The sequence below is a fragment of the Triticum aestivum genome, chromosome 2A, assembly GCF_018294505.1.
Source record: "Triticum aestivum cultivar Chinese Spring chromosome 2A, IWGSC CS RefSeq v2.1, whole genome shotgun sequence".
Taxonomy (NCBI): Eukaryota; Viridiplantae; Streptophyta; class Magnoliopsida; order Poales; family Poaceae; genus Triticum; species Triticum aestivum.
This window is the reverse complement of record NC_057797.1, coordinates 494,007,787-494,029,865: the sequence shown is the minus strand read 5'-3', so window position 1 is coordinate 494,029,865 and position 22,079 is coordinate 494,007,787. Positions and strand designations below refer to the sequence as shown.

The window sequence follows — 22,079 nt, the reverse complement described above, 5'->3', positions numbered from 1 at the left end:
CTAGTTTTATAAAATTACCACTAGTGCCTAATTTGTATTTACCAATAAACTACTACAAGATTAATTCTTAACCCATAATAAAATAGTGTTAGCATTTTATAAATTCAATAGGCATTTGTTTAATTGTTTTTCACTATTGTTTTAGTTGTTTCAGGGCCTTTAAGCATTTTATCAAAGTTTGGTTTCTCCACCATAATTACCTATGTATTATTTGGTTCACTCAGGACATTTAAATTTTAATATTTGAAAACTTTTATTGTTTGCTCGATTTTGAATTTGAAATTCGAACTAGGTTCTGAACTAACGCAAGTTTATCCACAGTAACCGAGGTGACGTGGCATCATTAGCGGGGATTACTGTAGCTTAATTACCCGGGCGTCACACTTATCAACATGGTCTAGGTCATGCTCTTCCGCCGGATCCTTCCGTGTCAAATAAGGGCATTCAATATGTGGGAGTTCGACCCGGCCGAGCACCAGACGCTGCGAGAGCTTTTCGACACGACGCACAAAGACGTCTGGAAGGTGCTGTTCAAGGCCACCGAGGTTCCTCCTCCCCTTACCGAGGATCGTGGACTCAGCGCAAAGCGCCCTGCCAATCCGGTAAGCTCTTTATATCTCACAAGATGTTCCTTTCCCCAGTATAATCATGTGAGGGATCTGAGCCTTCATGCCATTTTAACAGGACTGGGTAGCGACAGCGGAGCGGATCGATTGTCCGGCCCCACTGCCCGAAGATCCAGCAAAGGCTCTCTTAACGGAGATGCTGGTTCCGGCGCCCTATGAGGTGCCGGAGAAGAAGGCCAAGAAGAAGGCCGCGGGGACCAGGAAAGGTCTCCGGCGTAAGGTTGTATCGGACTCATCGTCCGAAAACACCGAGGCGCACTCCTCCCATGAAAACGAGGAGGCGGAACAGGAAAGTTCTCCCCCCCCCCAACAAGAGGGACAAGAAAAGGAAGGCCGCCCCATCTGGGGAGGCCAAAGGGCCCAAGAAGGGATGGACCCTCCTTCCGGACCACTCCACAACAGCCGCTTACAGCGACGAGGAGTGGTTGCCCAGGGACAAGCCCCTGGCAAAGTCGTAAGTATCCGGATACAATAATAGTTCCGGTATGTGATACATCTCCAACGTATCTATAATTTTTGATTGCTCCATGCTATATTATCTACTATTTTGGGAAATATTGGGCTTTACTATCCACTTTTATATTATTTCTGGGACTAACCTATTAACTGGAGGCCCAGCCTAGATTTGTTGTTTTATGCCTATTTCAGTGTTTTGAAGAAAAGGAATATCAGACGGAGTCGAAATGGAATGAAATCAACTGGAGATGTTATTTTTGGAAGGAAACCTACCGGATAGACTTGGACTGTACGTCAGAAGATACGGGAGCTAGCCACGAGGGTGGGGGGCGCGCCCACCCCCTTAGGGCGCGCCCCCCTGTCTCGTGGGCTCCCCGATGCTCCACTGATGTACCCCTTGCACCCATATATACCTACGTATCGTAAAACTTCCAGAACAGAGAATAGATCGGGAGTTCCGCCGCCAGAAACCTCCGTAGCCACCGAAAACCAATCTAGAGCCGTTCCGGCACCCTGCCAGAGGGGGCAATCCTTCTCCGGTGGCCATCTTCATCATCCCGGCGCTCTCCATGACGAGGGAGTAGTTCACCCTCGGGGCTGAGGGTATGTACCAGTAGCTATGTGTTTGATCTCTCTCTCTCTCTCGTGTTCTTGATTTGGCACGATCTTGATGTACGCGAGCTTTGCTATTATAGTTGGATCTTATGTTTCTCCTCCCCCTCTTCTCTCTTGTAATGAATTGAGTTTCCCCTTTGAAGTAATCTTATCGGATTGAGTCTTTAAAGATTTGAGAACACTTGATGTATGTCTTGCCGTGCGTATCTGTGGTGAGAATGGGATATCACGTGATTCACTTGATGTATGTTTTGGTGATCAACTTGCGGGTTCCGCCCATGAACCTATGCATAGGGGTTGGCACACGTTTTCGTCATGATTCTCCGGTAGAACTTTGGGGCACTCTTTAAGGTCCTTTGTGTTGGTTGAATAGATGAATCTGAGATTGTGTGATGCATATCGTATAATCATACCCACGGATACTTGAGGTGACATTAGGGTTTTGATTGATTTGTGTCTTAAGGTGTTATTCTAGTACGAACTCTAGGGCTGTTTGTGACATTTATAGGAATAGCCCAACGGATTGATTGGAAAGAATAACTTTGAGGTGGTTTCGTACCCTACCATAATCTCTTCGTTCGTTCTCCGCTATTAGTGACGTTGGAGTGACTCTTTGTTGCATGTTGAGGAATAGTTATGTGATCCAATTATGGTAGTATTGTTGAGAGGACTTACACTAGTGAAAGTTATTAACCCTAGGCCTTGTTTCCTAGCATTGCAATACCATTTACGCTCACTTTTATCACTTGTTACCTTGATGTTTTTATAATTTCAGATTACAAATACCTTTATCTACTATCCATATACCACTTGTATCACCATCTCTTCGCCGAACTAGTGCACCTATACAATTTACCATTGTATTGGGTGTGTTGGGGACGCAAGAGACTCTTTGTTATTTGGTTGCAGGGTTGCTTGAGAGAGACCATCTTCATCCTACGCCTCCTACGGATTCATAAACCTTAGGTCATCCACTTGAGGGAAATTTGCTACTGTCCTACAAACCTTTGCACTTGGAGGCCCAACAACGTCTACAAGAAGAAGGTTGTGTAGTAGACATCAAGCTCTTTTTCGGCGCCGTTGCCGAGGAGGTGAGTTCTTGAAGGTATATCTTTAGATCTTGCAATCGAGTCTTTTAGTTTCTTGTTTTATCACTAGTTTAGTTTATAAAAGAAAATTACAAAAAAATGGAATTAAGTTTGTCTCATACGCATCACCTTTTTAATATCTTTCGTGAGTATGATGGAAAGGAAAATTGTGCTCAAGTACTAGAAGAAGAAATCTATAAAATGTTTGGCACTAAATATTTGAATGATGAGCATGATTGCAATGTTGTTAGTATGAATTCCTTGAATATCCATGATGCTAATGATATGCAAAGCCACAAGCTTGGGGAAGCTATGTTTGATGAAGATGATATTTTTTGTCCCCAAAGTTTTGATCAGCAAATTTATTATGATGAAAGCATGCCTCCTATCTATGATGATTATTGTGATGACACGTATGCTTTAAAGAGTAATGGTAACAATGAAACTTGTCATCTTGATTTGAATTTTCAATCCCATGATAGTTATTTCGTTGAGTTAGCTCCCACTACTATTGATGAGAAGAATTTTGCTTATGTGGAGAGTAGTAAATTTTGCATGCTTGTAGATCATGAAAAGAATGCTTTAGGTGCTGGTTATATTGTTGAATTAATTCATGATGCTACTGAAAATTATTATGAGGGAGGAATATATGCTTGTAGGAATTGCAATAATATCAAGTTTCCTCTCTATGTGCTTAAAGTTTTGAAGTTATGCTTGTTTTACCGTCCTATGCAAGTTGATTCTTGTTCCCACAAGTTGTTTGCTCACAAAATCCCTATGCATTGGAAGTATGTTAGGCTTAAATATGCTAGTCATATTCTTCATGATGCTCTCTTTATGTTCAAATTCTTATCCTTTATGTGAGCATCATTGAAATCATCATGCCTAGCTAGGGGCGTTAAATGATAGCGCTTGTTGGGAGGCAACCCAATTTTATTTTAGTTCCTTGCTTTTTGTTCCTGTTTAGTAATAAATAATTCATCTAGCCTCTGTTTAGATGTGGTTTTATTCTTTTAATTAGTGTTTGTGCCAAGTAGAACCTTTGGGAAGACTTGGGGAAAGTCTTGTTGATCATGTTGTAAAAAAAACTTTAGCGCTCACGAGAATTGCTGCCATATTTATTTGGAAAGCGATATTTAGTTAATTATTTTTTAAGATGATTAATAGATAAATTTCTCAGGTCCAGCAATTTATTTGAGAATTTTATGAGTTCCAGAAGTATACGTTTGATTCAGATTACTACAGACTGTTCTGTTTTTGACAGATTCTGTTTTTCATGTGTTGTTTACTTATTTTGATGAGTCTATGGCTAGTAAAATAGTTTATAAACCATAGAGAAGTTGGAATACATTAGGTTTAACACCAATATAAATAAAGAATGAGTTCATTACAGTACCTTGAAGTGGTGTTTTGCTTTCTTATACTAACGGAGCTTACGAGTTTTCTGTTAAGTTTTGTGTTGTGAAGTTTTCAAGTTTTGGGTAAGGATTCGATGGACTATGGAATAAGGAGTGTCAAGAGCCTAAGATTGGGTATGCCCAAGGCACCCCAAGGTAATATTCAAGGACAACCAAGAGCCTAAGCTTGGGGATGCCCCGGAAGGCATCCCCTCCTTCGTCTTCGTTCATCGGTAACTTTACTTGGAGCTATATTTTTATTCGCCACATGATATGTGTTTTGCTTGGAGCATCAATTTATTTTGTTAGAATTTGCTTGCTGTTATTTAGAACAATGTTCTGCATCTTTTATTTCAATAAAAGTGGCATTTTTAGCCTTTACTAAGCCTATTTTAGAAGTCCACATGTTGCTGTTTGAAAACAGAAAGTTTGCCGCTGTTGCAATAATTCCCTAGAAAAGTCAGAATGTGATAAAATGTTGAAACCTTTTGAATATTAAGATCTGATAAATTTACTACAGTGGGAATTTTCTTTCATAATTTTTGGAGCTAGGGAAGTATGGATGTTGCAGCATTCTTTACAGACTATCCTGTTTAGGCAGATTGCTGTTATGTTTGCATTGTTTGCATATGTTTGCTTCTTTAATGATTCTATTTGAGGATAGGACTATTAAATATGCAGAGGCATTTAGTATGCAATGTTGAATAATAATTTTAGTGATTTGCTACAGTAGAGTATGATAAGGTTTTTGCAATGGTTTATACTAACTTATCTCACGAGTCCTTGTTGATTTTTGTGTGGATGAAGCTTTTGAGATTTAGGGAGACCATGATATGAGAGGAATTAAGGAGACACAAAAGCTCAAGCTTGGGGATTCCCAAGGCACCCCAAGATAATATTTCAAGAAGTCTCAAGCGTCTAAGCTTGGGGATGCCCCGGTTGGCATCCCACCTTTCTTCTTCAACAACTATCGGTTAGTTTCGGTTGGTCCTAACTTTTTTATTCTTCACATGATGTTTGCCATTCTTAGAATGTAATTTTATTTTTATTTGCTTGTTGTTTGAATAAAATACCAAGATCTGAAATTATTAAATGTTAGAGAGTCTTCACATAGTTGCATAATTATTTGATTACTCATTGATCTTCACTTATATCTTTCGGAGTAGTTTGTCATTTGCTCTAGTGCTTCACTTATATCTTTTTAGAGCATGGTGGTAGTTTTATTTTGAAGAAATAGATGAACTCTCATGCTTCACTTATATTATTTTGAGAGTCTTAAATAGCATGGTAATTATCTTAAAATCCTAATATGCTAGGTATTCAAGATTAATAATAAAATTCTCTTATGAGTGTGTTGAATACTATGAGAAGTTTGATACTTGATAATTGTTTTGAGATATGGAGATGGTGATATCAAAGTCATGCTAGTTGAGTAGTTGTGAATTTGAGAAATGCTTGTGTTGAAGTTTGCAAGTCCCTAGCATGCACGTATGGTAAACGTTATGCAACAAATTTGAAACATGAGGTGTTATTTGATTGTCTTCCTTATGAGTGGCGGTCAGGGACGAGCGATGGTCTTTTCCTACCAATCTATCCCCCTAGGAGCATGCGCGTAGTGCCAAGGTTTTTGGTGACTTGTAGATTTTTGCAATAAGTATGTGAGTTCTTTATGACTAATGTTGAGTCCATGGATTATACGCACTCTCACCCTTCCATCCTTGCTAGCCTCTTCGGTACCGTGCATTGCCCTTTCTCACATAGAGAGTTGGCGCAAACTTCGCCGGTGCATCCAAACCCCGTGATATGATACGCTCTTTCACACATAAACCTCCTTATATCTTCCTCAAAACAGCCACCATACCTACCTATTATGGCATTTCCATAGCCATTCCGAGATATATTGCCATGCAACTTTCCACCATTCTGTTTATCATGACACGTTCATCATTGTCATATTGCTTTGCATGATCATGTAATTGACATAGTATTTGTGGCAAAGCCACCGTTCATAATTCTTCCATACATGTCACTCTTGAGTCATTGCATATCCCGGTACACCGCGGGAGGCATTCATATAGAGCCATCCTTGTTCTAGTATCGAGTTGTAATCATTGAGTTGTAAATAAATAGAAGTGTGATGATCATCATTCAATAGAGCATTGTCCCAAAAAAGAGAGAAAGGCCAAATAAAAAAAGAGAAAGGCCAAATAAAAAAGGGAAAGGCCAAATAAAAAAAGGGGCAATGTTACTATCCTTTTACCACACTTGTGCTTCAAAGTAGCACCATGATCTTCATAGTAGAGAGTCTCTCATATTATCACTTTCATATACTAGTGGGAATTTTCATTATAGAACTTGGCTTGTATATTCCAACAATGGGCCTCCTCAAGTGCCCTAGGTCTTCATGAGCAAGCAAGTTGGATGCACACCCACTAGTTTCTTTTGTTGAGCTTTCATACATTTATAGCTCTAGTGCATCCGTTGCATGGCAATCCCTACTCCTTGCATTAACATCAATCGGTGGGCATCTCCATAGCCCATTGATTAGCCTCGTTGATGTGAGACTTTCTCCTTTTTGTCTTCTCCACATAAACCCCCTCATTATTCTATTCCACCCATAGTGCTATATCCATGGCTCGCGCTCATATATTGCGTGAAACTTTATAGGTTTGAGATTACTAAAGTATGAAACAATTGCTTGGCTTGTTATCGGGGTTGTGCATGATGAGAGCATTCTTCTGTGACGAAAATGAAACATGACTAAACTATATGATTTTGTAGGGTTGAACTTTCTTTGGCCATGTTATTTTGAGAAGACATAATTGCTTAGTTAGTATGCTTGAAGTATTATTATTTTTATGTCAATATGAACTTTTGTCTTGAATCTTATGGATCTGAATATTCATATCACAAGTAAGAAAAATAACATTGAAATTATGCCAACTAGCATTCCACATCAAAAATTATCTTTTTTATCATTCACCTACTTGAGGACGAGCATGAATTAAGCTTGGGGATGCTTGATACGTCTCCAACGTATCTGTAATTTTTGATTGCTCCATGCTATATTATCTACTGTTTTGGGCAATATTGGGCTTTATTATCCACTTTTATATTATTTCTGGGACTAACCTATTAACCAGAGGCCCAGCCCAGATTTGTTGTTTTATGCCTATTTCAGTATTTTGAAGAAAAGGAATATCAGACGGAGTCAAAACGGAATGAAATCAACTGGAGAAGTTATTTTTGGAAGGAAACCTACCGGATAGACTTGGACCCTACATCAGAAGATACGGGAGCTGGCCACGAGGGTGGGGGGCGCGCCCACCCCCTTAGGGCGTGCCCCCCTGCCTCGTGGAGCCCCCGAAGCTCCACCGACGTACCCCTTGCACCCATATATACCTACGTATCGTAAAACTTCCAGAACAGAGAATAGATCGGGAGTTCCGCCACCAGAAACCTCCGTAGCCACCGAAAACCAATCTAGACCCATTCCGGCACCCTGCCGGAGGGGGCAATCCTTCTCCGGTGGCCATCTTCATCATCCCGGCGCTCTCCATGACGAGGAGGGAGTAGTTCAACCTCGGGGCTGAGGGTATGTACCGGTAGCTATGTGTTTGATCTCTCTGCCGCGTGTTCTTGATTTGGCACGATCTTGATGTATCACGAGCTTTGCTATTATAGTTGGATCTTATGTTTCTCCTCCCCCTCTTCTCTCTTGTAATGAATTGAGTTTCCCCTTTGAAGTAATCTTATCGGATTGAGTCTTTAAAGATTTGAGAACACTTGATGTATGTCTTGCCGTGTGTATCTGTGGTAACAATGGGATATCACGTGATTCACTTGATGTATGTTTTGGTGATCAACTTGCGGGTTCCGCCCATGAACCTATGCATAGGGGTTGGCACACGTTTTCGTCGTGATTCTCCGGTAGAACTTTGGGGCACTCTTTGAGGTCCTTTGTGTTGGTTGAATAGATGAATCTGAGATTGTGTGATGCATATCGTATAATCATACCCATGGATACTTGAGGTGACATTAGGGTTTTGATTGATTTATGTCTTAAGGTGTTATTCTAGTATGAACTCTAGGGCTGTTTGTGACATTTATAGGAATAGCCCAATGGATTTATTGGAAAGAATAACTTTGAGGTGGTTTCGTACCCTACCATAATCTCTTCGTTCGTTCTCCGCTATTAGTGACTTTGGAGTGACTCTTTTTTGCATGTTGAGGGATAGTTATGTGATCCAATTATGTTAGTATTGTTGAGAGGACTTACACTAGTGAAAGTATGAACCCTAGGCCTTGTTTCCTAGCATTGCAATACCGTTTACGCTCACTTTTATCACTTGTTACCTTGCTGTTTTTATAATTTCAGATTACAAATACCTTTATCTACTATCCAAATACCACTTGTATCACCATCTCTTCGCCGAACTAGTGCACCTATACAATTTACCATTGTACTGGGTGTGTTGGGGACACAAGAGACTCTTTGTTATTTGGTTGCAGGGTTGCTTGAGAGAGACCATCTTCATCCTACGCCTCCTACGGATTGATAAACCTTAGGTCATCCACTTGAGGGAAATTTGCTACTGTCCTACAAACCTCTGCACTTGGAGGCCCAACAACGTCTACAAGAAGAAGGTTGTGTAGTAGACATCGGTATGTTTCGTTTTATTGCTTCTTATCATGTCAAACATGATCATGTAGGCCATCCAAAGCCCATATCGACGTATCCTCTTCGGATGGGTCTTTGGGGCAGTCGGCGATGAACAGTGATTCACTCCCGACAGCCACCTCCCCCCGGCCCACGGACGACATCAAGGTGTTGTCTCAAATGGCACCGGACCAAGGGGGATAATTCTGGAGGCGCCCCAAGGTGACATCCCAGATGCCAGGTGCATGGGGGGTAAGACTCCCATGGGTTCTAATGGCGGGGGCCGCAGCAAGTTTGGCCCCCAGCCGAATACTGCGCCGGAACCTCTAGTGGTTCCAGATTCTGTCAGGCGACCCCTCGCTAAGGGGGGCGAGCCATCTGTGTTGATGGCCTTTGTCCATCCAGAGGCATCAGACAACTTGCTGGAAGCGCTTCGCGGCGCTTCCATCGACGAAGAGCACCGCACCATCATGAGTGCGGTGGTCGAGAAGGTTCGGTCCGCCAAAAGCGAATTGACCGAAGCTTGTGCCAGCCTCCTAACAGGCTTTGAGGTAAGTAATCAAATTATGAGAAAATATCACATCATAGACAGTAGCCCCTGATGCTCTGTTTGGTGTTCGCAAAGAAAGGCCGAACAGAGGATCAAATAACAATCACATGAGTCTAATCAGAATATGTCTATGTGAATAAGCAGGCTTCGCTACTGGCCGCTGCCGCTCGTACTGCGGAGGTCTCCGGACTGAAGCAGGACCTTGAGCGGTCCGAGGAAGAGTTCGGCCTTGCCAAGAGGCAGCTCGAAGAGAACAAAGGTAAGTGATACCTCGTCTGTATATTGATAAAGAAAAAAGTGGTTATTAGATCATAGGATCATCATGAATTTTGCTAGGGACCATGACCGAAGTGGCGGCCCTAAAGAAGGCACTGTCCGAGGCCGAAGACAGAGCGGCCAAGGAGCGCATCAAGCGCGAGAAGCAAGAGGCCCGAGTCGGCAAGGTTTAGCAAGAGCTCCAGGATTTTGTCAAGAAATACGAGTCCTTGGAGCGTGACTCTAAGATGCAGGGGTCCGAGCTTGCGAAGGCCCTCGAGAATGCACAAAATGCCAAGGCCGAAGCCCAAAAGGCCCTCCAGGATATTCAGGCGGTCAAGAAGATAGCGGTGGGTAAGGAATTCATTATGCAAAGCAAGCATGTGAAGGAGACTTTCCTTTTACTTACCCGAATTCGGAGCTCTCCAGGAGCGTTCATAGATCTACCAAGCAGCGTATCGGATGCCGCAGAGTTCTACCGGGCCGAGGAAGGGAGCTCGACAGAAAAGTTGTTCTGGTCTCAATATACTGGGACCGAACATCCGATGCCCTTGAGCGACCAGCTGAAGCAACTGGTCGAGCTTCACAAGGCGGCCGAATTGGCCATGAAGGGTCTCATAGTCCGGATGTGGCCTGGCGAGCCCCTGCCTAGCAGCTACTTCGGCTTGGTAAAACGGCTTGTGAATGCCTGCCCACGGTTTGAAGTTATAAAGTGGTCCGTCTACATTAAAGGTGCGCGCATGGCCTTTGCCTGTGCGAAAGTGCACTGGGCGAAGATGGACGCCCAAAAGCTGGTGAAGGAGGGGCCACCGGAGGGCAAGGAGCATCGCCACCCCGAAAAGTATTATGACAGTGTCCTGAAGGGTGCCCGCCTTGTGGCGGAGGAATATGCTAAGGATGTAATATTTGAATGAATGTACTCATGTGATCCTGTAATATGAAAACGAGTTCATGTGCGCTATATAACGCTCGTCGATTTAAAATATTGCCTTCTATGCGGCCGTTTATAAAATCTGACAGTTGGCCAGTCGTCGGCTTCTGCCCCCATGTAACTAGTACTGAGGTGTTCGGGATAAATCTTAAACACTCTTTATCCAAAAAATTGGTCCTTTAAGGAGGTGTTTAGCGTAGCGAACAAGGTAGTCGGACTATACAGCTTTATCACTATCACTTAGCCATAGAAGTCTACAATTTTAAATTTTGGCGAAGCCCCTAGTATTCAGAAGGCTGAACTTGGGGCTCTATATACACCTAAATCAGACAAGGATGATTCCTCCCCCGAAGCAGGAAAAATCTTTAAGGATTTGAGACCTCTCGAACTTCGCCGCATCATGACAGTCAGTTTTCGGCTTTCTCTACTGAGGTGCTCGTCCGGAAGAACCGGGACACAATCACAGTAGTTCTCCCAGTGCTACCTTAGCCGACATAGCGGAACGTAAGGTACCAAAACATGGGATCCGGGCAAACCCAACTATTGACCCAAGACATGATTCGGAGTTGATGCATATAATGTTATAAGTTTGGGGTGCCACACTATCGAAAGTGTTCGGACTTTTCTTGCCGTGTTATGGGGTACACTGAAGCCCCTGGTGCACTGGACGTACCAGAATGTACGGGTGCAATTTGTCGTAAATAAGCAGACAGGGAAAAAAGATGAAGAAATGCAATAATAAGCTAACGTTGTACATTGTTATTTAAATGATATGTCAAAGCGTATATATACAAGTAGTGCAATAAGCAAACTAGGACTATTTGACATGTCCTATCCAAGGGCAGGCTACGTGCGGGTATGTAAAACAGGTATAGCGATCGTTATCAGAGACCACCTGGGGATTCCCTTGTACGTCAAAGCTTCTTTCTTCCTTGGTGTTTCCTTCCCGTGATGGGTCTGATAATCAGGGTATCGGCGAGGGCCTTTAGAGAATAGGGTCCTGAAAGGAAGAAAATGGTAAAGATATATGGGTCCTGAGGCGGTTGAGCCGCATTGTGGGCCGTCCCATAGCCGTGCCTCCACCTATGCCCATGGTATCTTGAGTGCATAATTATGTACGTGCGGCGCAAATTTCGCCGCTTGACTGGGACTAGGATGGAGTTCGAATTGCTAGGCGAGCTCTAAACATGTCGGGCGATCCTGTTGCAGGGTACTCCGGACTCGCTTGAAGGTGTCCGGGGGCTTTATCACCGAATTGGTGGTTTGCCTCAGAAGGCTGCTTTGTACTTCTGCTGCGAGGGCCGCAGTGTGCTCCTCCGTACGGAGCGAGTGTTCTGTGTTTCCATTAATTGTTATAACCCCGTGAGGTCCTGGCATTTTGAGCTTGAGGTATGCATAATGCGGTACCGCATTGAATCTGGCGAATGCGGTTCATCCGAGCAGTGTGTGATAGCCACTGCAGAAGGGGACGATATCGAAGATCAACTCCTCGCTTCGGAAGTTGTCCGGAGATCCAAAGACCACTTCTAGTGTGATTGAGCCCGTGCAATAGGCCTCTACACCCGGTATGACACCTTTAAAGGTGGTTTTTGTGGGTTTGATCCTCGAGGGGTCGATACCCATTCTGCACACTGTATCCTGATAGAGCAGGTTCAGGTTGCTGCCACCGTCCATAAGGACTCGAGTGAGGTGAAATCCGTCAATGATGGGGTCAAGGACCAATGCGGCAGAACCGCCATGACGGATACTGGTAGGGTGGTCCCTGCGACCGAAAGTGATCGGACAAGAAGACCATGGGTTGAACTTTGGGGCGATGGCTCCATCGCATAGACATCCCTTAGTACACACTTCCATTCCCACTTGGGAATATGGGTTGCGTATATCATGTTCGCCGTTTTCACTTGGGGAGGAAATTTCTTCTGTCCTCCTATGTTCGGTTGCCGGGGCTCCTCCTCGTCATCGCTATGCAGCCCCTTTTCCTTGTTTTCGGCATTCAACTTGCCGGCCTGTTTGAACACCTAGCATTCTCAGTTGGTGTGGTTGGCTGGTTTATCGGGGGTGCCATGAATTTGACACGAGCGATCGAGTATGCGGTCCAAACTGGACGGGCCCGGATTGCTTCTTTTGAACGGCTTTTTCCGCTAACCGGATTTAGAGCCACTGAATCCGGCATTGACTATCGTGTCTTCGGCGTTATCGCCGTTGTTGCGGCGCTTGTGTCTGTTGCGATGTGGCTTGCCGTTGCTATCTCTGGCATATGAATTGCCATGATTTCTTGATGTATTGTTGCTGCGAGCCAGCCAGCTGTCCTCGCCCGCACAAAAGCGGGTCATGAGTGTCGTGAGGGCTGCCATGGACTTCGGCTTCTCTTGGCTGAGGTGTCGGGCGAGCCACTCATCGCGGATGTTATGCTTAAATGCCGCTAAGGCATTAGCATCCGGACAGTCGACATTTGGTTCTTTTTAGTTAGGAACCGAGTCCAGAATTTCCTGGCTGACTCCCCGGGCTGTTGGGTTATGTGACTCAAGTCATCAGCATCCGGTGGTCGCACATAAGTGCCCTGGAAGTTGTCAAAGAATGCGTCTTCCAAGTTCTCCCAACTACCAATGGAGTTTGCCGGCAGGCTATTCAGCCAATGCCGAGCCGACCCTTTCAATTTTAGTGGGAGGTACTTGATTGCATGTAGATCGTCACCGCGGGCCATGTGGATGTGCAGGAGGAAATCTTCAATCCATACCACGGGGTCTGTTGTACCATCATATGATTCAATTTTCACGGGTTTAAACCCTTCTGGGAATTCGTGATCCATTACTTCGTCAGCAAAGCATAGGGGGTGTGTGGTGACTCTATGTCGGGCTATATCACGACATAGTTCATACGAGTCTTGTCTGCTGTATTCAGCTCGGCCGGATTTGCTTTTAGTATATCCGGCGTGATGGTCGTCGTCGCGCGTTGGGGCACGCCCCCGTGATCCGTAGATTGATCTTGTATATCCTGCGGTGTTTTCCAATACGTCTCGCAGGTCCTGCATGTAGCCCCGGGCCTTGGTGTTTTTGTTTGACTAGTGACGGGGTGCGGGTTGGACTTCGGGCTGATACGCCGCTTTGTCTCGGCCACGAGGTGGCCGGTCCGCCGCATCATACGCTGGTAGTGTAGACTTTAATGCTTCCTCCTCGAGTTGGGGTAGCAACCTGCGGTTTGGGTAACTTTTGGTTGGGCGCTCGAGTTCGTATTCCTCGGCTGCCAGGACCTCGGTCCATCTATCCGCTAGCAGATATTGATCAGCTTGAAGCTACTGTTGCTTTTTCTTCAGGCTTTTTGATGTGGCTATAAGCCGGCGCTTGAAGCGCTCCTGCTCGATGGGATCCTCAGGCACGATGAATTCTTCATCGTCGAGGCTCACATTGTCTTCGGAGAGGGGCATGTAATTGGCATCCCTTGATTCTCTGTCTGTCTCCTGTTCCTTAGGGCTGGCTTGCCCATCCTCCCGCTCGAAGCCTGGCTGGAGGGGATTGTCTTCATCTTCAGCACTGTCCGCAGCATTATTGTCTCTTGTGCCGGTATCGTTGCTTTTGCTATGGCGGGGCTTAGAGCGGCATCGATGACGCCGGTGCTTAGATTTCTTCTCGAGGGGATTATCCTCCGTTGCCTTATTGCCTTTGCTTTCTTTGGGGGTGTCCACCATGTATATATCATATGATGAGGTGGCTGTCCTGCGCCCTGTGGGCGGTGGTTCCTGTTCTTCTCCTGCATCGTCCTCCATACCGCCGATGTCTTCGGAGCCGAAATCAAGCATGTCGGTTAAGTCGTCGACAGTGGCTATGAAGTGGGTGCTGGGTGGGGAATGAATTTCTTCGCCGTCCGCTTCCCACTCAAGCCGGACATAGTTCGGCCAAGAGTCTCCTGACAAGGAGAGAGACCTCAATGAATTTAGCACGTCGCCCAAGAGCGAGTGCTGAAAGATATCTACAGAGGTAAACTCCATGATCAGTGCCCAATCATATTTGATAGGCACGGACGCGGGCGGTTCGAAGCCTATGGCCGGGGACGAATCCAAGGGTCGGGTAACACAGGTCTCATAGGAGGTGAAGTCAGTATTCAGCTCTATCACCGCTGAGTGTGCGGCCTCCATGGTGGGGTCCATCCACCTGTCCTCGGACGGCACGATCTGCTCCGGATTGAGGGCGGGAGTAGCCACAGGTGTGATCTCCCAAATACCGTCCGACGGCAGAGCTAAGTCATGCTCGTCGTGACTGTGCAGCGCACCTGACATGGGCTTGAATCCGTCGAAGATCAAGTCTCCACGGATGTCGGCAGTATAGTTCAAGCTTCCAAACCTGACCTGATGGCCAGGGGCGTAGCTCTCAATCTGCTCCAGATGGCCAAGCGAGTTGGCCCGCAGTACGCAGCCACCGAATACGAAGATCTGTCCAGGGAGAAAAACCTCACCCTGGATCGCATCATTGCCGATGATCGAAGGAGCCATCAAGCCTTTACGTGACGGCACAGTGGAACTCTCAATGAAAGCACCAATGTTGGTTCCAAAACCGGCGGATCTCGGGTAGAGGGTCCCGAACTATGCGTCTAAGGCTGATGGTAACAGGTGGCGGGGGACACCATGTTTACCTAGGTTCAGGCCCTCTCGATGGAGGTAATACCCTACTTCCTACTTGATTGATCTTGATGATATGAGTATTACAAGAGTTGATCTATCACGAGATCGTAGAGGCTAAACCCTAGAAGCTAGCCTATGATTATGATTGTTGTTGTCCTACGGACTAAACCCTCTGGTTTATATAGACACCAGAGGGGGCTAGGGTTACACAGAGTTGGTTACATAGAAGGAGATCTACATACCCGAATCACCAAGCTTGCCTTCCATGCAAAGGAGATTCCCACCCAGACACGGGACGAAGCCTTCAATCTTGTATCTTCATAGTCCAACAGTCCGGCCAAGTATATAGTCCGGCTGTCCGAGGACCCCTTAATCTAGGACTCCCTCGGGCATCTACATCAACCTTATTGCCATTCCGATGAAGCGTGAGTAGCTTACCACACACCTATGGGTCCATACCTAGTAGCTAGATGGCTTCTTCTCTCTCTTTGATTCTTAATACCATGTTCTCCTCGATGTTGTTGGAGATCTATCCGATGTAATCTCATTTTGTGGTGTTTTTATCGAGCGGAGTTGTGGATTTATGATCAGCTTATCTATGAATATTATTTGAATCTTCTCTGAATTCTTATATGCATGATTTGATATCTTTGTAATTCTCTTCGAACTATCGGTTTGTTTTGGCCAACAAGATTGGTTTTTCTTGCAATGGGAGAAGTGCTTAGCTTTGGGTTCAATTTTGCGGTGTCCTCACCCAGTGAAAAAGTAGGGGTAGCGAGGCACGTATTGTATTGTTGCCATCGAGGATAAAAAGATGGGCTTTACATCATATTGCTTGAGTTTATTCCTCTACATCATGTTATCTTACTTAAAGTGTTACTCTGTTCTTTATGAACTTAATACTCTAGATGCAGGCAGGAGTCATTCGATGTGTGGAGTAATAGTAGTAGATATAGGCACGAGTCAGTCTACTTGACACGGACGTCATGCCTATATTACATAATCATTGCCTTGGACATCGTTATAACTTTACGCTTTTCTATCAATTGCTCGACAGTAATTTGTTCACCCACCGTATTATTTGCTATCATGAGAGAAGCCTCTAGTGAAACCTATGGCCCCCGGGCCTATTTTCCATCATATTAGTTTCCGATCTACTATTTTGCAATCTTTTATTTTCAGATCTATAAACCAAAAAAACCCAAAAATATTTACTTTATCTTTTGGTTAGTTTTGTCTATTTTCCATCATATTAGTGACCGTGAAGGGATTGACAACCCCTTTATCATGTTGGGTGCAAGTGTATTATTGTTTGTGCAGGTATTGGTGATTTGCGCGTTCTTCTCCTACTGGATTGATACCTTGGTTCTTAACTAAGGGAAATAATTATCTCTAATTTGCTGCATCACCCTTTCCTCTTCAAGGGAAAAACCAACGCAAGCTCAAGAAGTAGTTGTACTGAACAAACAAGTTTCACGGGTCCTACTTATAATTTTGGATCTACGGCAATTCGGAGAAACAGGTGGAAATCGCTATGCCTAAAGCATGGCGGACGAACTGCTATATTGAGGAGTGAATCTCAGAAAGAAGGAATAGATCTATGATTGATAGTGAATACGGAAGTGGTTGAAGCGTGACTTCAGTGTTGTGTCTGGGTTCAACTAAGCAGTAGGATGGATGAACTACCGATGAGCGTGACGAACACCGACGAACACCGAAGAACTGGGGAACCCTAATGCAGATTGGAAGCAAAGGGAGGTGCGTACCTAGTGATGCTGATGGGAAGCGAAGGGGCACTACAGTTTTCTGGTCAAGATCAGGTTGATGTAACGGCCAACATGAAGTTGTAGACTAGGGCGACGGATCTCTGGTGGTGTGATAACCCATAAGTATAGGGGATCGCAACAGTTTTCGAGGGTAAAGTATTCAACCCAAATTTATTGATTCGACACAAGGGGTGCCAAAGAATACTCTCAAGTATTAGCAACTGAGTTGCCAATTCAACCACACCTGGAAACTTAGTATCTGTAGGGAAGTGTTTAGTAGCAAAGTAGAAGTGGTACGGTAGCAAAAGGTAACAGTAACAAAAGTAATGTTTTTGGTATTTTGTAGTGATGACAGCAATAGCAACGAAAAAGTAAATAAACGAAGAACAATATATGGAAAGCTCGTAGGCAATGGATCAGTGATGGAGAATTATGCCGGATGCGGTTCATCATGTAACAATCATAACCTAGGGTGACACAGAACTAGCTCCAGTTCATCAATGTAATGTAGGCATGTATTCCGAATATAGTCATACGTGTTTATGGAAAAGAACTTGCATGCCATCTTTTGTCCTAACCTCCCGTGGCAGCGGGGTCCTTACAGAAACTAAGGGATATTAAGGCCTCCTTTTAATAGAGTACCGGCACAAAGCATTAACACATAGTGAATACATGCATTCCTCAAACTACGATCATCACCGGTAAGTATCCCGATTATTGTCACTTCGGGGTTAACGGATCATAACACATAATAGGTGACTATAGACACTACAAGGATCCGGGTCTATTGCAACAAAACCATTCGTCGCAATAAGTGCCCAATTGTCGCAATAGGTACCTATTGCCACAACATGATGTTCGTTGCCAGACGTTGCGACATGACACATGGTAATAGGTTATTGCCACAAAAAAAGAAACGTGGCAAGAAAGCGTGCTATTGCAACAACCATGTGACAAGTTGCCACATTTTACCTCGTGGCAGCTCGCATTTTATGCCACAATTTGGTCCGTGGCGATAGCTTAATGCAACAGGTGCCAAATCATGTCGGGATTTGTGGCAACAACCTATGCCAACAACTCTTTTCTTGTGGCGCATGCTCATTCGTGGTAATAGTCAATTGTGGCAATACCCTAGTAACATAAGACCACAACTCTCCAGACGTGGTGATACTAAAATTGCAGCATAATCATTTTTGTGGTGATAAATAGTTGTCACAACAGACAGGACATTTGTGGTGAGAGGCTGTTGTGACAATACAAACTTTTCGTGAAGAAAGGACTATTCCAACAAAACTGAATTGGTGGCAACAAGTAGTTATCTCAATGGACTGCCTGTTTGTAGTGATAAGTTATTGCGATAATATAAAGTGTACTGTCACAACAGCCTAGTGCAACAAAATAGGTCGGCATGGCAACTAAGATTTGATGCAACGCAACATTCTTCGTTGTGCCACCATGTTCCAACCAGAAATAGGTTGTGGCAATAGCCTATTGAAACCAGAAAAATATATACATGCATTCAATTACATGATTCAGATAATACATATATGATGTACATTCATACAATATCAATATTTGCATAGCCAATATCCATCAAATGAAACTAAAATATAATTTAGCACGCATTCAACATACTGAATGTGCCAACCTAATTAAGAGCGAAGAGTAAATTGTCCGTGGTCTAAAGTCCATTCTAGTTAATCTTTGGATCCTGCAATGAAGAAATCAAAATTTTAGTTAGCTCAAGTTAACTGAAAATAGAAAATAATTAGTCAAGAAAAGAAAGAAACAACACAACGACTAATCAGCATAAAGATATAACCACTGTCATGACAATTGTATAATTACTATATTCATGCATGCATAGTACCTTTCTAGCCAATTGTTATGACTACAACAACTAGCAAGCAAATGCTTGTGCCTGATGTACCAATCCATTAACAATCAGGTTCTATGCAAAAAGAATTGGATAATTTCAAAAAAGAATTTGTAGTTCAAACACAAGAATAATTACCTAAATAAATTAATAAAACATCTATACTTCTCCGAAACAACTACATGCTGGCACAAGTTCACAATTTCTAATGGTGAGAAAACTGTTCTATTTCTGGCTTCCCTACTTTATGTGCTTCAACAACAACAAAATACAGTAGTGCAAGCAAGCAGACAATTGCACATTATGAATGCTATTTGCGTATCAAATAAAGGTCAACATGAAGACAAACCAAGCTTGTGACTTACCACTTACCATTGCTCGAAACATTCGAATATTTGCAGCTTGTATGAGCATATTGGGAGCAATTACATTGTGCCTTGTACCTAGAGTCCCAGTAGTACTAGCGGTCTGTAAAAGAGTATTTTGCAAGTTTGGATTACTAATTTCTTTGTTAGTCCTTTTCTTATTCATCTGCAAATAGAAGTGCACTTTTAGCAATGCAAGCAAGCAAAATAAATCTTACAAATTTGCAAGCATATAACTAATCACCTGATGTGTTTGCGTCTGTTGGGAGAACTGTGCAAACTTTGCCATCATGTTTTTCTCAAATTCCAATATTGATCTTCGCTCCTCTTCCAACAATCTTTCCGTTTCAGCACGCTCTTCTTTTAACCTCTCCTCAAGGTTTTCTCTCTTAGCACGCTCGAAGTTAATCCTCTCTTGTGTACTTTCACGTTCAGCTTGTAATTGATCTTGTAATTCGGTGACCTGATGGCTGAGCTCAGAGTTTACCTTTTGGATCTCTATTGTAGCACGTTCTTGCTCTTCAAATTGTGATTTAATCCTTTTCAGAACCACTTGGTGGTTTGGCCATGTATCCATACCAATGTTGGGGATATCGCTTATCGGGAACTTTTCGATCGACCCATGATAAGGGGTAAATCGGCAAGTTTAACGGCATATCGGCCGATTTATCACCATATCGGCTGATTTATCAGCCGATTTATCTTATCGGCCAGACAATGATAAGCGATAAATCGGCCGATTTATCGGAATATCGGAAGATATCTTGAACAATGATCCATACCCATAAGGCTGTGATGAGTTGCATTGCGGAGTGTCTTTCTATGCGGTCTGGAAAATATTGCTTCTATGTTCACTAGAAACTGGACCTTCAGTTTCATTTTCTTTGTTTTGAACCTCTTTAAATGCTTTGTCCTAAATACGAAAAGTACACCTCGCCCTTTCTTCTTCTGTCCAACACTTTCTACAACCCAAACTATACAAGAATTATTGCAGTAATCAGTATTACATTGTAAGAAACGAGGACCCAAATATAAAAAAAAGTACCATTCTATAGTTGTGCACGGTTACGGTGAGCATGGGATGGCCATTCGTCCAGTGCACACATGTCATTAGCAGCTACATGAGTACCAGGTTGTTCTTGAGTTCCTGTAAAAGAATTAACAGTTTTGAAGGTTAAGCGATCCAGGATTTTCCATATTATAGCAAATGTTAGAGGTAGCTTAAATGTTATAAACATTTTACCAGATCTGTGTTGTCCATATTGGTTTTTGTAACCTGTTATACTTTCCATCCTTGTTATGAGAACATATCCTTTCTTTACTGAACACAAAAACAGTTAACGGACTTAGCATTATCAATTTGCACCATTTAGATAAGTGATTAAGATTTAAGGATGCTGTGTACCTTGCAGAAAGGAGTAATGTGCATCATCTCTTTCCTCTGTAGCGAGCAAGTTGTGTACCTTGCAGAAAGGCTTAAAAGATTAAATGAAATCAAATTGTGTTATACCGTGCAGAACAGGAGCATGCAAAACAGAAGTCTTTTAGCATAGCATATGTCTATGATTTTGATTTAGAAATTAAAAGCTAGGCGTTAAAGATCAAAGCAGAGCACATATAATCAAGTCTATACTGAAGTTGTGAAGCATAGACATGATACACCAATTAGCATCCTGACAAGGCTACTCCCAATGCATACACATGCAGTAATCTAGCCTGAATGTGGTAAGCAAACTACTAGTAGTCTACTACCATGGTTAAATAAGCAGAATGCAGCAGTATGCTTCAGTCTAGCCTGAATGTGCTATGCTTCAGAAAACTTGGTAAGAACAACACAGGCACATTCTGGAACAGTACTAGCACACACACTTCCACCATTAGACTAAGCACCATCAGACTATGCATAACACTCCAAAATACAGAAATACTGGAGTCGTGGTTGTGGTCGCGGCCGCCGGCCATGGCTGTGGTCGTCCTGGCCGAGGCCCTGGACGGCATCGACGACAGCAGGTCGACCGTCTCCCAGCTCGGCGTGTGCGCCGCCGCCACCGCCGGCAAGGGAGCATGTTGCATCTCGGGGATTGTTGTAGTACGAAGACGAGGCGGGCTACTGCATCCCGGCGGCCATGCCGGAGGCGAGACCGAGGAGTGCTGCACGGCGGCCGGCGGCGTGGTAGTTCTACAATGGAAAGGGGGCGCTGTGCCTGCGCTGCACATCTACGAGGAGGAGATTTGGGACAAAGGAAAAACCTAATAAGACTGTATGTTCGATGGACTCCGTTGTGATCCGCGGTGTCGACGCCGTCATGACGCCGTGAGGAGGGAGGAACCAGAACGAGAGAGCTCAGATCCAATACTGATGATATGGTGAAGAGAAATAATCGGGAGCACTTATGAGGGGTGTTTAGCGGTGAGGTTAAGATTTTTTTGGCGCAAGACACGACCAAATTATTTGGTGGGAAATTAAAAAATTGGAGAGAAACTGAGGGCTTTAGCGGAAAGGTTAAACATTATTTCCGTAGAGCAAAGTACATGCTTAATTATTATTTTAGAAAGCAATTTTAAGGGAACATTTAGAATAATGAAATAAATTAGGAAAAAATCGAACCAATATGGAATATATTTGGTGCTGAAAATAATATTACTAAAATTTGTTCATAAAAAGGTTATTTCGATGACTAGCCGAGATAGATGTCCTCGTCGTTGGCAATCGTACATGACGGTTGTCATGACAGGGAGACTACACAGTCGACACAAAAACAACATACGAGGCACCGAGCCAGCAAGGATAATGGAGGTGGTGTGTGCTATACTCATTGACAGAAACCTCATATCACCCTCACTTTAAAACTATTATGTTATACTCCCGCAGAAAAAAA

At 43.7% G+C, this 22,079-nt stretch overlaps 1 long non-coding RNA gene across 3 annotated transcripts; it reads right to left on the bottom strand.

The window, feature by feature from the left end:
* Nucleotides 1-18,450: 18,450 nt before the first annotated feature.
* On the bottom strand, nt 18,451-21,556 carry LOC123189090 (uncharacterized). Of its 3 annotated transcripts, none has more exons than XR_006495575.1 (6): nt 20,606-21,556; nt 20,444-20,521; nt 20,246-20,347; nt 19,445-20,174; nt 19,201-19,366; nt 18,451-18,670 (listed from the first exon to the last, which is right to left on the bottom strand). It is a non-coding gene; the product is annotated as an uncharacterized lncRNA (long non-coding RNA). The 3 variants fall into 3 exon arrangements; XR_006495574.1 differs by having other exon boundaries at nt 19,208-19,366; XR_006495576.1 differs by having other exon boundaries at nt 19,208-19,366; nt 19,445-20,162.
* Between the last annotated feature and the right edge of the window lie 523 nt (nt 21,557-22,079).